Source organism: Pseudopipra pipra, chromosome 15 (genome assembly GCF_036250125.1).
Source record: "Pseudopipra pipra isolate bDixPip1 chromosome 15, bDixPip1.hap1, whole genome shotgun sequence".
Taxonomy (NCBI): Eukaryota; Metazoa; Chordata; class Aves; order Passeriformes; family Pipridae; genus Pseudopipra; species Pseudopipra pipra.
The window spans coordinates 6,613,809-6,628,736 of NC_087563.1; the positions used below are offsets into that span (position 1 = coordinate 6,613,809).

Consider the following 14,928-nt stretch of genomic DNA (forward strand, 5'->3'; position numbering starts at 1 on the left):
AAGTTACATAAGTAAACTACTTACAGTGAACAGTATCTTGCAATTCATACACATGCATATTTTCTAAGCAATTAAGCTTCACCAGCTTCCTCATTCTCCCCAGCAGAAAGTAAAGGAAAACTATTATTGAACTGACTATATCATTCTCCTATTAATATGGCAGAACATGATCATATTTACCCAGACACAGTTCTGCTGAAGGCCACTGTGCTCAGGGGCCTCTGCCCAAGCAGCCTTCTTAGGGAACTTGCCCCTGCTCTCTCCTAGGACACCTTCCCTTTGCAAAGATCCAGATGAAGAGCAATAAATCCCATTAAATTGTTTCTACCAGGGAAAAATATTGAGGCCTTACAAATAAATCAACCAACCCATCAAAAAAAAAAAATCAGAATTTGAAGTATCAGAACCTCGAATAAAAGCCAAGCAATTAATTCTACTGTAGCAGATAGTGACTGCCACTACCTATTAATTCAGCACATGGCACATACATACACATAACTTGTGTACATCCCACAAAGCCCACCTGATTTTTTACAGGTCCAGTTCCCTTTTCTCCCAAGCAAGATAAAAAACAGTGAGCATGGATGATGTCTATGGACAAAACATCTACGGCTTCAAAGAACATTTAATTGTACAAGTCATTCAGCTCACTTCAATGTTAACTACTGCTGCCTGTGAGGAGAAATATAATCAGCTTTGGATATCCTTTTTTTTTTTTATTTTCTTTTTTTTTCCTCCTTGAACTAAAAGTGAACACAATGTATGAAAAACCTGCTGGTTGGCTCAGCCTCTCTCGGGAAAGAGAGGCCATGGCTTTTGAAAATCAACTCAGTCCCTCACCTGTCTTGGTAAAACAGGTCACCTCAATCAGACAGGGAGTTCTGCTGAGAAGGCAGTGGGGGTAGGGAGACAACAACCTCAAAAAAATGGGGAAATGGAGCCAGTGACACCTGAGGACAGAGAAGCCTCCTTGAGCACAGCTGCCTGTTTTGTAATTCTTAGCATCAGCAAGTGCAAATCATCCAAGCAGCAGAACTCCAAAGCCTCAGGTTTGGAAAACATGAGGGAAGCGCCAAGAAAAAGACAAACTCAGATAGGGAACAAGCAGCCTATGAAAAAGTTGAAGAAAAGCATCATAGGGAAAGAATGTATCCTATTAAGGAATTATTTTTCCTGAAGAAAAATTCCTCATTTTTTTTCACGTTTGGGTGAAGCAGGACCAAATGAGAAAAAAATGCATTAAAAAGTACTTAGAATAACCTTTTCTTCTTACAAAACACCTACATACTTCAAATCCATTTCCATTTAAAACATTTGAAAAAACAAAACCATAAATTCCCTTTCTTACTAACAGACTGAAATGCAAAGGATCACCTGCCCATAATGTGATGCACAGGCTTTGTTCTGGCAGTCGAGAACAGAACATCCCTGCACAGCTAACAAGACATAGCAGGAGTGGGGGAAGCTTTGCCTTTATAAGATAACAGCATGTGGACCCTTGAAGAGGGGGATGTATCATCCTGCAGTGTCTCAAGCGTTACTGGCACTGGTAGCACCCCTGCTCTCCTTTGCCAACACTTCTCACTTTTGCCTTGGAACGGAGCATCCATAACGTGAGATAATCATTCAACTGCCTTATCCTTTCCCCTCCCCCATGGAAAAATACCAATGAAAGAGATCTATCCATTAAGTCTCGGTGTTTTTTTTTTCCTATGTCAGTATTTCATTACTTCCAGTGTCATGACTCCAGCCACATTTTTCAGGTTGGTTCTCAGAACAAACCAGTAATTTTTGATGGATCACAAATGCGAAAATAAAAATGATCCCAGCTAAAATCCAACTAATGTAAGTGAATTAACCAGTCTTTAACTGCCAGTGGACACTACTCTCCTCAGTGATAAGGAAGGTTCTCACTGCTTATGACTTAATGAGTAACATACATCTCTTTCAGCAGGAAAGAAGAATATTCCATGCAGTTGCATTAGTCAGTAACTGGAATGCTTTTTGCAATCCAATTGCTGCTTAATTTTGCTTCCAAATAGTATATCCTTAGATTAGAATGCCAAACTCTTTCACTAACTTGGCTTTTAAGGCAAATGTATTAATACTTGCCATGAAACTGAACCTTCACAGCATAAATAAATTCTGTTATTTAAAACTTTCATTTAACAAAACAATAATTATTGCATTTAAACACTCGCAGTTGTGAAGTACATAAGCTAATGCTGATGATTTCAGATTTTTAGTCACTTACTGCTACTGCTTAGGAAACTATCACCTACTGAAGTTACTGGTTGTATCAATCAATGTGGTGAAAAATCCAGCTGTGTCCTACAGGTGAAAGAACCTTCAGATAAGTATCTTGCCTTCAGAACTATCAACACAGAAATTTCTAGCACCTTCATTGCTAAAAATTTTAGGACACAATAAGAAATATGGATTGAAGATCAACAAAATGGCTTAAAAACTACTTAGAAATTATACTTTATTTCATCTTAATTTCCATATGAAATCCATTTGTTTTAATTTTCCTAAGGTTTTCATACATTTTGCAATCTGCTACATTACTTTTGCCATAAAACTTGGGTTTTGTTTGCTGTGACATTCACTGGACCTTGATAATCTTTAGTGATATTTTAAGGGATAAATGATAACCAGGGGCCATCATACTAACTGTAGTATGTGAAACAGGCTGCACATCACCAGCTGCTAAAAGCTGACCTGGAGCTGCTGAGATCAATAGGGTTGCATTAGTGTAAGTGAGAGGAGAGAGCAGAATGACTAACTGCTGGAGTTAGACAGAAATTACAGTCAAGTTCCCCCATAGTCAAGTAATTTGATAATGGTTCATCACAGTCTCTGTTGTGTATTCCCTTGAAATACCTATTGAACAGATCCAGCACAGCTGGATCATCAGCATACTTGACTTCTGTTCCCTTCACCCAGGAGCAGTTCCACTGGGTCAGCACACCCAGTGCTGTTGCAGCCACAGCCTGGATCAGGAAGAGGGTTCTGCTGTTTCTTTCTCTGACACAGTCTGTGTTAATACTGAGAGTTAGCACAAGTTAATGCTAGATGTGTTTCAACATTTAAAGAATTAGTAGATAGATTTTCAGTCACGTTAGTTTTGAGGGCAAGTATAACTGCCATAAAATCCAGTTCATTTATGGGATCATGACAAGATTCTCATTCCAATCTAACCAACCGTCCAGTATATAAAGCTTTCCAAGCTTGGCACTGCCACAGACAGACAGTTCATTAACAGGAGCTACTGGAGCAGATCTTCACCAATCACATTGGAAAGCCACCCCTCATTAGTTTCATAATTACACTGTATATGTCCCACACATCACATATCATGTTTTTGAGCTATTAAAATATAACTTTCATTTTCTGAAAGGCTAACCACATTAAATCACAGAAGCCAGGAGTAGCACTCTCTTAAACAAATCATAACTCAGGGCAGACATTTAAACTGAATTTTATTCTGAATGACACCATCTAGGAAGGTGCAGTATTGCTGATCTTCAGAAGCTGCTTGATCTTCAGAGATCAGATTTTAATTATGAAGAAAATGACAGATGTGATGAAGAGGTTGGTAAATGAAATAACTATCTTTGGGGTTGCATGTGGTATTCTAGGCACCATTATTCTCACCATTCCTTGAGAAAAGCCAAAATTGCACTTTAACTCAAAGTCACTTAGACTTTGCATGACCAATGGACTACATTTCATAGACAGACAGTATTTATGATGTAACTCTGCCAGGATCCTGCATATCTTTAATTCTTTTAACAATAAGCCACAGAATTTTGCACTGAAGTACTCTTCTCCCAAATATGTACACATTTATTTTTCCCAGTGAAAAACTCTTCTAATAAAATGTCCTCCACAGATCCAACAGGCACCCCCAATGAGACAGGTCCAGCTACAGCATTCAGATGTCAATGTCTGGAATGCTTCCACACAAAACCCTATACAATCACACTTCTCCCAGTACCTGCTCTGTCTGACAGCTTCTTTTTCCCATTAATAAGTTTTGAAATTACTTCACCCTTTCCACCATATTACCCTCAGTACTGTAAGTACTTCTGTTTTTCTAGTTATTATTAAAAGCACACAAACATCACCAGTAACCCTGCAAGAAGGCAACCACCTTCTTGTTCAAGTGCTGGTGTGCAGGGAAGTTGCAGTGTCTGTAATTAGATATACACAGCAAGGAATGGTACTGAAACTGTCTGTGTATCCTCCCAACACACCCCAGCAGAGGAATCAAGCAAATGCAAATGGAACCATGGTGTGATATAGTTGCTTCTGAGCACATCTGAGGCTACTAAATGCATAGTAAATAATCTTTTTTAATAAGCAATTAATAATAACTTTTCTGACAGGTTATTCTGTCTGAGGAAAGCATCATCCCCAATATTTAGCTAAACCATAAAATGTGTGCACCAAGTAGTTTCTACCACAGACTGCAATTGAAATTGTACCCGACAGGAATGTCTGTATTTAGAGGATTCAGGATTTTTAAAAAGCAGTTTCTATCATCAAGCTCTTGTGCACTTAAATTTGAAATCTTCTCAGTAGAACATAAACCTCACATACAAGAGTATTACTTGTGTCCCCTTCTCTGTTCTTCCCCATACTCCCAAAGCCAGCTGTAAACCATTCCCAACAGATCACAGTGTGACTTTGACTGTCCATCATATTTGTTCTCTCAGAGGTGAAGCAGAACAATGCAACACTGCACAACAGTGTTTATGTGAATGGCATAATAGAGAGGTTTGCAGTGGTATGAGACAATGACTCTTGAAAGCAATTTTTACTGCAGCCCAAGTTTGCAATTTCATGGGAAAAATTACATATTTCCATGGCCCAAGTGAGACAAACCCATTAAACATAAATACACCCACTACTTTGGCTCTTAAGAGTATCTCAAGACTCTCTAGAAACTCAAAGACAAGAATCTTAACTGCAAATGCCAGACACATTTCCTCTATCAAGGTAAAAACATCGCTTTTATCACCTTTTCCATTTACCTCTCCCAAACTACAAGTGTATTCAGTCTTATCTGAAACTGCAAATGATTTATATTCAAAATAGCCTATGAGTAAAATATTTCAGTTAGACTTCGTTTCCTTGACTTCCCACCTTGGTTAATCCAAACTCACACTCCCCAGACTCTCTCACAAAATTAAAAAAATTCAAATCCTTCTCATTTATTTTAAAAACTCTACATTTATCATTTTCCCCCCACCTTTTTTTTTTTCCTTTGTAATTATTCTGTGAAAATACTTTGGGACTACCCTGCAATATGAAAGACTTCCCTTTTACAAGAACAATGAAAAGGAATTATTGAATCCCTTACTACTCCACAACTGTAAAATGTCATCAGCAATTCTTATAAGATCACCAGCTGTTGAAAATGACTTGACTTTCTACACTGACCTTTAACATTTGAGGTTTGCAAAAGGAACTCTGTACTTTTACATCTGCTTAAAACACATCACAATGAAAATGAGACTAATGTTAAAATCACCTTGGAGAAATGTGCATGTGTGTGTGTGTTTAGGTGCCAATAAGCACTCACCTGCTCATAATACTCATCAAGGCTTACAGTGAATACTTCAATATGTCTTCTTAAATTTTGATTAAATGCTAAACCCAGGAGAAACTCTATTGCACTTAATCTGTATGTGAATATGACATTTAGTGTGGCCTTGTTCTCTAACAAAGGATGTCATCAGGACACCGTAAAGGTTGGTGGTACCTGGTCATAAACTTGGTATGAAGGAAAACAGGATGTACAAAGGATGCAAATGAAAGGTGAGGGAGGATAAACTGTTTATGAACAAGGGCTGTTTGCAGCCACATCCTCCAGTTTTATAGATCCTCTTCCAGCAGCACCGTGTTCCCTCCACATTCCCAAAGCAATTGGGTTCCCTAACTCCACAGCTCTGCTGGACCTGTGCTGAAAATCTGCTTCAGTTCAAGGCTGGAGACAATTATTACCTTGTCCTCACCAATTTGTTCATCTGCTTGCTGAAACTAAGTGAAACTTGGACAACCTTTTAATGAATGTCCCGTAAAGAAACAGATCTTGATGCCCAAAGAGGTCTCATGAAAGCAAACAATAAAAAGATGCCAGCACTCTGGTGCTGCTTTATCTATAAGTGAAAGTCAATTAAACATCTCACATAGAAGGTGTAGAAAACAAAACCTTCTCAAAGTGTCTTGAAAGATATTTATTTTCTTCAAATGCTGTGTGTTTCTGTAAAAAAAATATTACAACAAGGTGTATATGAGCTACTAGTTACCACATGGTACATAAGGATAAGGAAATACTGTAAAGCAAAGAGAATTTGAGCTAATTTTTAATACGTCCTCTTCTTTGTAAATAATCAAGGTGTTTGGTGTATTTATGCCTATTCCTGACACATGCTGAGCATAAAAATCCCTTTTGCTTTTAATGGTACAGGGAACTCTCCTCACAAAGTGAGTGATATCTTCCATATTAGAAGATGGGTGTCAGACAATAGAGGAGATTTTGCCAATCACTATTAACAATTTGTCATGTCAGTTTGGAAATACTAAATGTGGCTCCACAAAAATGAGGATTAGCTCTTTAATGGGATCCTGCTATCAGACCTGTTATTATCAGACCTATTTATTAGGCCTGAGAAAGACAATGCTGCAGAGTCCAGAGCTGCCAGAAAGAAATGCTGGTCTCAAAACAACACAACTGAAGGGATAAATAAATTCTTGCCAATCAGGCAGCATCAAACTCCATCTCTTGCAACAGAAAAGATCCTCCTTTTCTCCAGGGTTTCCTAGACAGCTTTAACAAAAAAATGCAGACGAAGCTTTGCAGCAAGAAACCATTCAAGCCACTACCCATCTCTGATCTAGGGCTGCCAAGTAGAGAGATTACACAAGAGGCTTCTAAATAATCAAATAAAGATGTCAGGTTGAACTTTTTGGTGTTAGTGATAGTCACTGCTGACATCCAGGACAAGAAATCAAACAGAACACGACAAATGCAAATAGCATTAAACCAACAATTAAATATCTTTTAACATCAATTAGGGAAATCCTAACTTCCTTTTCTGAATGAAGCAAAAAAAGGTGGCATTTATTTTAATATTGATATTGCAAATATACTCTGATTACTTAATCACTTTCATTAAATAAATTATAAATCTTTTTATATGTCTATAATATAGAGAAGGCACATAATAGGTTCCTCACACTTAAAAGCTAGAAGCAAAACAATTTTTTCCAGTTTTTTCACATTTTGCTGCCTTTCCTACCTTGCATCCTCATTTTGAATTATGACAAATTTTGTTCTACACAAATTTAGACCTATTCATTCTTGAATTAACCTGTGCTGTCAGCCTGTTGGGAGTCATTTTGTTTGAACATCTGGACCAACCACATGTTTCCTACTGAAAATAAATCATCATTTATGAGTTATGAGTATTAGCAGAGAGTTGATGAAGTTGAATGCATGTGTTTAATGCATTATGAGAAAATATTGTAAAAAGGTTGTGTTTGGAAAGTTTTTGGAATAAATGGAATAAGAGATGCTTTTCTGGGTCTGTAGCAAGGTAGTTTGTAGTTTCACAGTTCAACTGGGTCTGTACTTATTAAAAGTTTAACTAATATTACAGTGCCATCTGTATATAATCAATATTTCATTATTATTTAACACCTCAATTTGTCAAAATTAATTTAAAAAATGTGATGCATACCTGACTAGAGGAATCTTTTAATGATTTTACTCTACAAATTAAAGACAGTGGTATTCTTTTTTTAGTGGGTTACTGTGATCTCGTGGAGCCTTCAGGCATCCTGGACTCTGTAAGGGAATTCAGTATTTTTTCCTCACATCCCTCCCTGAAGTGTTTTTCTACATGAGAGTCTGGAAATGGGAGCTATGGAAATCTGCTACTCTGATTCTCTGCCACCTGAACATTCAGTAACACACAGGAGTCCTTCCTTTTTGTTAGGTATTAAATCGACATTTCTATAGGAACCTTATCATTTTGTATTCACAATATACATAATTGGCAACAGCAACTAATTAATTGGGAGTCCATAATTTACAAAACAACCTTAACATAAGTATTATTTCCCTGCACACAATAAAGGAAAACACAAACAGTCAATTTCAAAATCTTTTTTTCTAAAATGTCACAAATGCAGAGGCAATTATGAACAATAATATAAAGCTTTATCCAGCATTGGTCTTAAAACCAGAAAACAAGCAAGTAAACTGGAAGAACTAAATGAGGAAAGTTCTGTAAGTACTTATGCAACCTGGACACTTCTCTCCACCTCTTGACGTTCCCAAACCAAAAGGAAGATTTTCTATTACCCACCAGTGAGGTTTTTTTATACCTTACTCATTGTTATCCTATCTATATATTGATCAAATTTAATTATTTTTTCAGATGATAAATTTAACTAACAAATATAAGCTAGAATGGACTGGAAGTTCTACCAAAAAAAATCACAGGATTTCATTGGTGTAAAAGGATTTTAGACCAGTAAAACTGGTCTAAATCTTATCTAACAGTCTGTACAGCAAGTTTTATTTCACTGTATTAGTGGGAGGTTTCAAAGTCTCACCTCCTTGAAGTCTGTGATTGCATTTTATTTTGTAAATGAAAACAAACAAACATTAGGGGTGTAGCAGTTAAGGCAAAAGGCTTGAAAGCCAAATAACTTTGGAGAACCCTCCAAAGCACAGTATTTTTTAATAAAAACCTTCTGTGTACCAACCCAAACTCTTAATTTTTGTGTGCCTGACTAATACCTCTTTATCCTCACACTGATTATGTCTAATACATATAACAACAGTCATTGCACCTACATCTTTGGTGCGATCAGAGGGTGTAGAATGAATATTTAATAACAGTGTGCATCATGCACTGTAGATACACATTATTAACTGGATAATAAAAGTCAATTAGAATATCAGTGAATGCACTCAGAGCTAACACATTCCATCTCCTTGTTTAGTGAACTGTTTGAATACCAAGAGAGTTCCTACCATAAAGTTAGAGAGGGAGAACTGGGTTTCTATTGAATATAGCTGTTCAAGATAAATTCAGAAATGGTTTTGAATTAACGTGAATCACTGAACTTTTCGGTTTTTTCCATCCCCTTCAGTGCATACTTTTCACTATGGGCACTGTCAGACACAGTGTTCTCACGGCAACTTATTGAGGTCAAGGAGCAAAACTACCTATTTCCCAGAACTGCACTGTGAGAAGCCTGCAGTCAAAACTGCAATTTACCCTGGCTCTAACTCTTAGCCTGCTTTTGGGAAGAACTGGTTTACAGAGCACATATACACCGAGGGAGGACCTGGATGTGTCAAAAATTTGAATCCGCATCAACCACGGCATTTTTAATCCCGGCTCAAGCCCTTTGCACCAAGCACTTTGTACACACATGTAGCACTACTACTTTGACTGCTTAAAGCCAGCTGTCTAATCTAAGCTTATGATCAAGGCACTCTGTACTCACCTAGGCTCTCTCTCTAGTCACTGGAGAGTCTATTCCTCAGTCTACCCCTACCATGTATCTTGGACTCCTGTTGCCAAAGTGCTTTTAGAGGTACATGCCTCTCTCCATTGACTTAAGAGGGGGAAGCAGCAGTGCCAGCTTAGAATAATAACCCAACCCAATGTAAGCAACATGACTACTGTCCTCCATGCCAAACTGAATCACTGCATTCCAAAACATCAAAACACCGGAAACAAGAAAGCAATTCCAAGAAGACTGTAAATAAAACACACTGCATTAGAGAGAAATTTAGATGTAAACTGCAAGTTCAGACTGTCCTGAATTTGATGCTTCAGGCAAGCCATATGCACCATTTTTCAAGAAAATCCTTTGTCTTTATAAAAGAAATTATCAGCGTTGGTGACTGCAGCAGTTTGCCCTTTCCCAGATATCTGTATTAATTATGCTTTGAAGGTGCTGAATGAATCCATTCTGTGAAATATATATCAGTTAATTAAGAGGTATTTTTCTTCAAGAAGGAATATAATTCATGATGAAATAGGAGATTAATGCTTCCTAAGTCAGAAATCCTTTGGGTGAAAATAAAATAAGGTTTGGAATAGACATGCTTTCCAACCGACCCCATTGGTTAAATACTCCTGAAAGGCTTCAGATTTGAACTGAGGGAGTGCAGAGCATGGCATGGAGCTTTTATTATTATCCTCTGTCTAACTCAGAAGCAATAGGACAGGTAAACACATGGCATTGTACACCCAAAGAATGAGTTACAAGTCTCCAAACACCACACAATAACAGGCACAGTGCCTGCCATGCCACAAAGGGGGCCACAGAGAAAGAGGAGATTTTAGCATGGTTTTTATTTCATAGCAGCAGCAGATCAGGAAACTTATATGTTCACTATCACAGTGAAAAGCCTGTATCAGAAACATCAAGAGCTTCTTAAGTTGCATCTCTGTGCATACATAAACTGCTCCTTTGGATATGGAAGTAAACAAATGTATTTTCTGTATAAATGCAGTCAGGTGAAAAAGCCTCTAAACTGTATAGAAAAAACATGTATTCTCAAGCTATCCTTAAAGTGACAGGAATTAATAAGTTTCAGTTCACTAACAATGCACCGCAGCACTTTGAAAAATGCCAGTAGCATAACTCCTGGAGGTGGGATGAAGGTGGTGAACGTGAGGGATGTGCATTTCCTCAGAGATTGCAACAGTAGGTGTTATTCCTACTGTGACAGGACAAGACAGGGGAGAACAAAAAAATCCTCATTCTCTGCTAGGCAAAAGGGCTTCTTGGCTGGTACAGTGCTGACAAAAGTGTTCTGAACAGCTCATTTCCCCACTTGAGGCACAGAGAACTACTTGGAGACACCTGCTCTGCACTGTGCTCATTTTTTGCTTCTGAGAGGCCACACAGGGGAATGACAATAATGGAAGTTTGATCAGATTCGGTACAAACCACAGTTCTCTGGATGGATCCATAAAATGTTGGGCCAAACAGCAGCTTGGCATAAGCTGTCACTGTTCTAATGCTTTCTAATTAAAGAAAAGTGCTTTATAGCACATAAGCATTTTCCTCAGACTTTGCAAATGTGTTTATGCCAAGACTTGATTAGGATTTCTGCTGGCCTAGCTCTGTCCATCAGGGTGCTCAGCAGACAAGCTCCAGGACTAACCACAAACCAGAGACTTCTGCAGGCACAGTTACACAGCAAACTGACAGACTGCTTGGATTCTCTTCCAGGACATGATTTTACTATAATGATACACAGCACAGCCTTCCTGCATCATCACATTCATTCTGGGACCAATTCTGGGGGCATATGAAAGGCCTGAGATTGTTGTAGCTGTGCTAAAGTACCTGCAAGCTTCCTCAGTCCCTCTCTACCAATGTCCTAAGGAAAGAAAGTTGCTCAGAATAGGACTCAAAGTCTCACAGTGTTCTGTGTAAATGCACTTTTTGGTTGCCATCCTGGGATCCTCATTTACTCCCCATTATCTTCAACCTCAGCTATCCTTCCTGACCACAGCTCACCCAGCCCTGTAGTTCAGAGCAGTCCAGACAGCACCAGCATCCCTGTAGAAAACCTGCAGACAGCATTAGCATCCCAAAATGAATATTGTTGACTCCCCAAAAGCCAGACCCTCAACAGGTGTTTCTGCTTTGATGTCACTGGAGCTACACTGACTCTTTCACTCAAAGGATCTAATGGAAGATTTTGTTGGCTGTACCCCGAAGGTGTTTCATGCTCAGAGGTCTAAAAGTGTGAAACAACTATCAAACACATTCAAACTTTTTATCCTTTGACTATTGTCCTTTATTTCCCCCCCTGTTTTGGGACAAGTAAAAATTCTGAGCCTGTAGATTTTAGGCAATAACTTAACAGGAAACTGTAGCAGATGTTCCATTTATTTTGAGTTAATCAGATTTAACATTTCTCTCAGAAATGCAGAGCTGCTGTTTTGTCCCTTCAAAACACCACCACACTTTGAAAAGCCATGAAAAATTCTAAAGAAAGTCTTCAGCTTCTTACAGATCTTGAAACTTGTACTATTTCATGCAAAAGCTCATTTTCTATACAGAGCATCCACATCTTCCTAGAACCAAAGCAACCCAAATGAAAAAAATTACTAAAGTCCAGACAAGTAATGAGATTTGTTCATTTTTAGTTCCTCACACTGTTTCACTAAGTCACAACTGGATAAAAGCCAAGACCACGTGTATTGTGAGAGCTGGTCTGAATTCCACTGTGATTGGCAGCAACATGACAACTTCAAATTAAAAACTACAGAATGTCATCAAAAGTCCTTATTCCATTAGCACTGAAAATCTTGTATATGTGAAATAATTAGAAAGAACAACTGTATCGTAAAAGACTTAACAGGTGACAGAGAAAATAAGAAAGTTACAGGTCAGCATTTGAAAAGTATTTGAGAAAAGGCTTATTTATGCACTTACTAGAATAAGTTATGTTTAAATTTAATGTTCAGTGTCACTAGAGCAGTCTTTATTATCCATCCTCTTACAGTTTCCTTAGCTCTCTCCTCTCATCCTACGACAGTGATTCATTTAGACTATTCTTTATGTTAAGCGCAGAGTTCCAAAAATGATCTATGGCACACAGGACAGACCCAGTCAGAGCCAAAAAAATTATCATCTTATAAACTTCATAAAGATGGAACCTTTGCCAATATATTTTTGTGTCTGTCTCCAAGTACCAGTCAGTGTTAAGACTGGAGAGAAGACTGGTTCTATCTAACTCTCTGCCCAAAAACGTGCTTTGTTATTATTTGACCTGACAGATACCAGCAGGTCAAATAATCAGCAGTGTTGTTATTTACACAATGCTGCATTATAACCAAGTCATGTTTTCTTTCACATAGTTGGGCACAGACTGTATTTGTAATATCATCACCATATTACATTGCTTTTACTGAACTGCATGTTGACAAAACAACTCACTTGACCATAACAAACAACAAAAAAAATCACTTATGCCATGTGCAAAAGCTCATGACTGTATTTCTGCCAATTGGATAAACATGACTAAACTCTTAAAACTATTCAGTTAGATCATTTAGGGCTGCCTGGGAATATGTGTTATTAGTCTAATTGGTGCACAAATCCTATGCATCAAAACATAAGAGTAACGAAATTAATTTTTAATGCTGCACATTGATTATGAAACATCATATACAAACAGCAAGAGATATACCTCAAAACACATTCTATGAACATATTACTTCACTCAAAACTTAACTTTTAAGGTTTACAATTCACTATGATATTCAATGTTTAAGAAAAATTTAAAATACATCTTTAAAGTATACTGCAGATGTTCTTGGGATTAAACATAAGGACAAACACAGTAGTTCTAAGTACTCAACGACAGCCAGGCACTCTAGTCAGAAGTAGTATTTGTTAACATATGTTAACAATGTAGAAGGTGACACTTATGTAGAAATCTCTTACCTGCCTTGGTTGAATCTCTCCTGATAAGGTTTGCTCTGTGAGAGATGCAAGTCTTTACGTATAAATCAGAAGCAAAGGTGTGCTTGGCACATCCAGTTTTCAGCAAAGCTCAAGTGTGATATGTGTAAGTAATAAATTGGCTTCTCAAAGTAGCTCAGACCATATTAATTGGAAACAGAGTCACTGCTTGCAAGGTTGCTGATGCTGCTCCTTCTGCTTTGTGCCTTTGCAGAGAGCTAATGTATGAATAAGCCAGAGAGCAAATCCCTTTCTCTCTCTTTCTCTCTTTACCTTTCCCTCTTTCTCTTAAATGGTGAGTTAGAGTTCAGTTTATTCTGCAGACGGTGGCAGAGCACAGGCTGCCAGTGCTGTTTCCTCCCCTGCCGAGGCACACTGAATGTGTTGTGAATAAAGACAAAGCCCTCTACCAGTGCACCACATCACTCTGTAGGTAAGAGCTGCAAGGATGTGCTGTGCTGTTCCTCAGCAGGCAGACAAGCCTTAAACGCAGCTGGACAAACTCATCCTGCTTTCCTCACTGGAGACCTGCACCAATAACTTCTGTTGGGGACCACACCTCCCCTGCAAGGGGAACTCCAGCTCTGCAGCTGGCACCAGTTCTGCTGTGCCCTCTGGAAATGGCTATCTATATGGTTTTATTTTTCTGCATCATAAAGGGCAATTTAATTCTAGTTTCTTCTTATGGCTAATGGGTAGCTAACTGGATAAACTGCCAGATTTCCATATAGCCAATTAACCCCTGTAAAATCCTTGCTGACACATTTAGGGTTTGCACTGAGGTAAGGCCTAAAGGATACTTGCTAAAGAGTTTTGCATGTGACTAACAATGCTTTCCCCTCTGCTCCTCTGTCCCCTTTTCTTTTCCACTAAAAGTTAAAAATTCCTAGGTAAAATTGTTAACTAGCAGAAACTAACAATGATACCACTGGAAAAAATAGAGTGAAGATGACAGTAAACAGAAAGTAAAACTACCTAGCTGCCAAACGCCATATAACCTGACTGATTTCAAAAGCCATACTGAATCCATGGGAAATGTTTAAGTTCCCAAACAGTGGACTTGAAGCAATTTTAAGACGATAACTATTATTTTCAATGTGCCTGTCTGTGGATACTGAATACTAGCAGGTAGAGAAGTCTTAAATCAAAGTTATTAAAAAAGAATAGCAATTTATAATATTGCATTTGTCAGATATGCAAACTTTTGTTTCAGTGCCCAACATGAAACCCTATCAGCCTCCTTCCTTGGTAGCAAAGGTAAAAAAAAACAGAAAAACAAACAAAAAACAAACATAAACCTTTTTTCTTTTAATATTTCTTTTATAGTTATTGAAAAGAACCTTCCCCCTGCTCTCTGCATATGACAAGAACTTCTTCATCAAATATTCCTGCATTAGTGGCTGT

General features: G+C 38.0%; 1 long non-coding RNA gene across 1 annotated transcript in view; it reads right to left on the bottom strand.

Moving 5' to 3' along the window:
• The window catches only part of LOC135422455 (uncharacterized), a 157,141-nt gene extending 143,099 nt beyond the window's left edge, over nt 1–14,042 (bottom strand). Inside the window, exon 1 of the long non-coding RNA XR_010434486.1 lies at nt 13,507–14,042. This is a non-coding gene — a long non-coding RNA (uncharacterized LOC135422455). The remainder of the gene's footprint in view (nt 1–13,506) is intronic.
• Nucleotides 14,043–14,928: the final 886 nt, after the last annotated feature.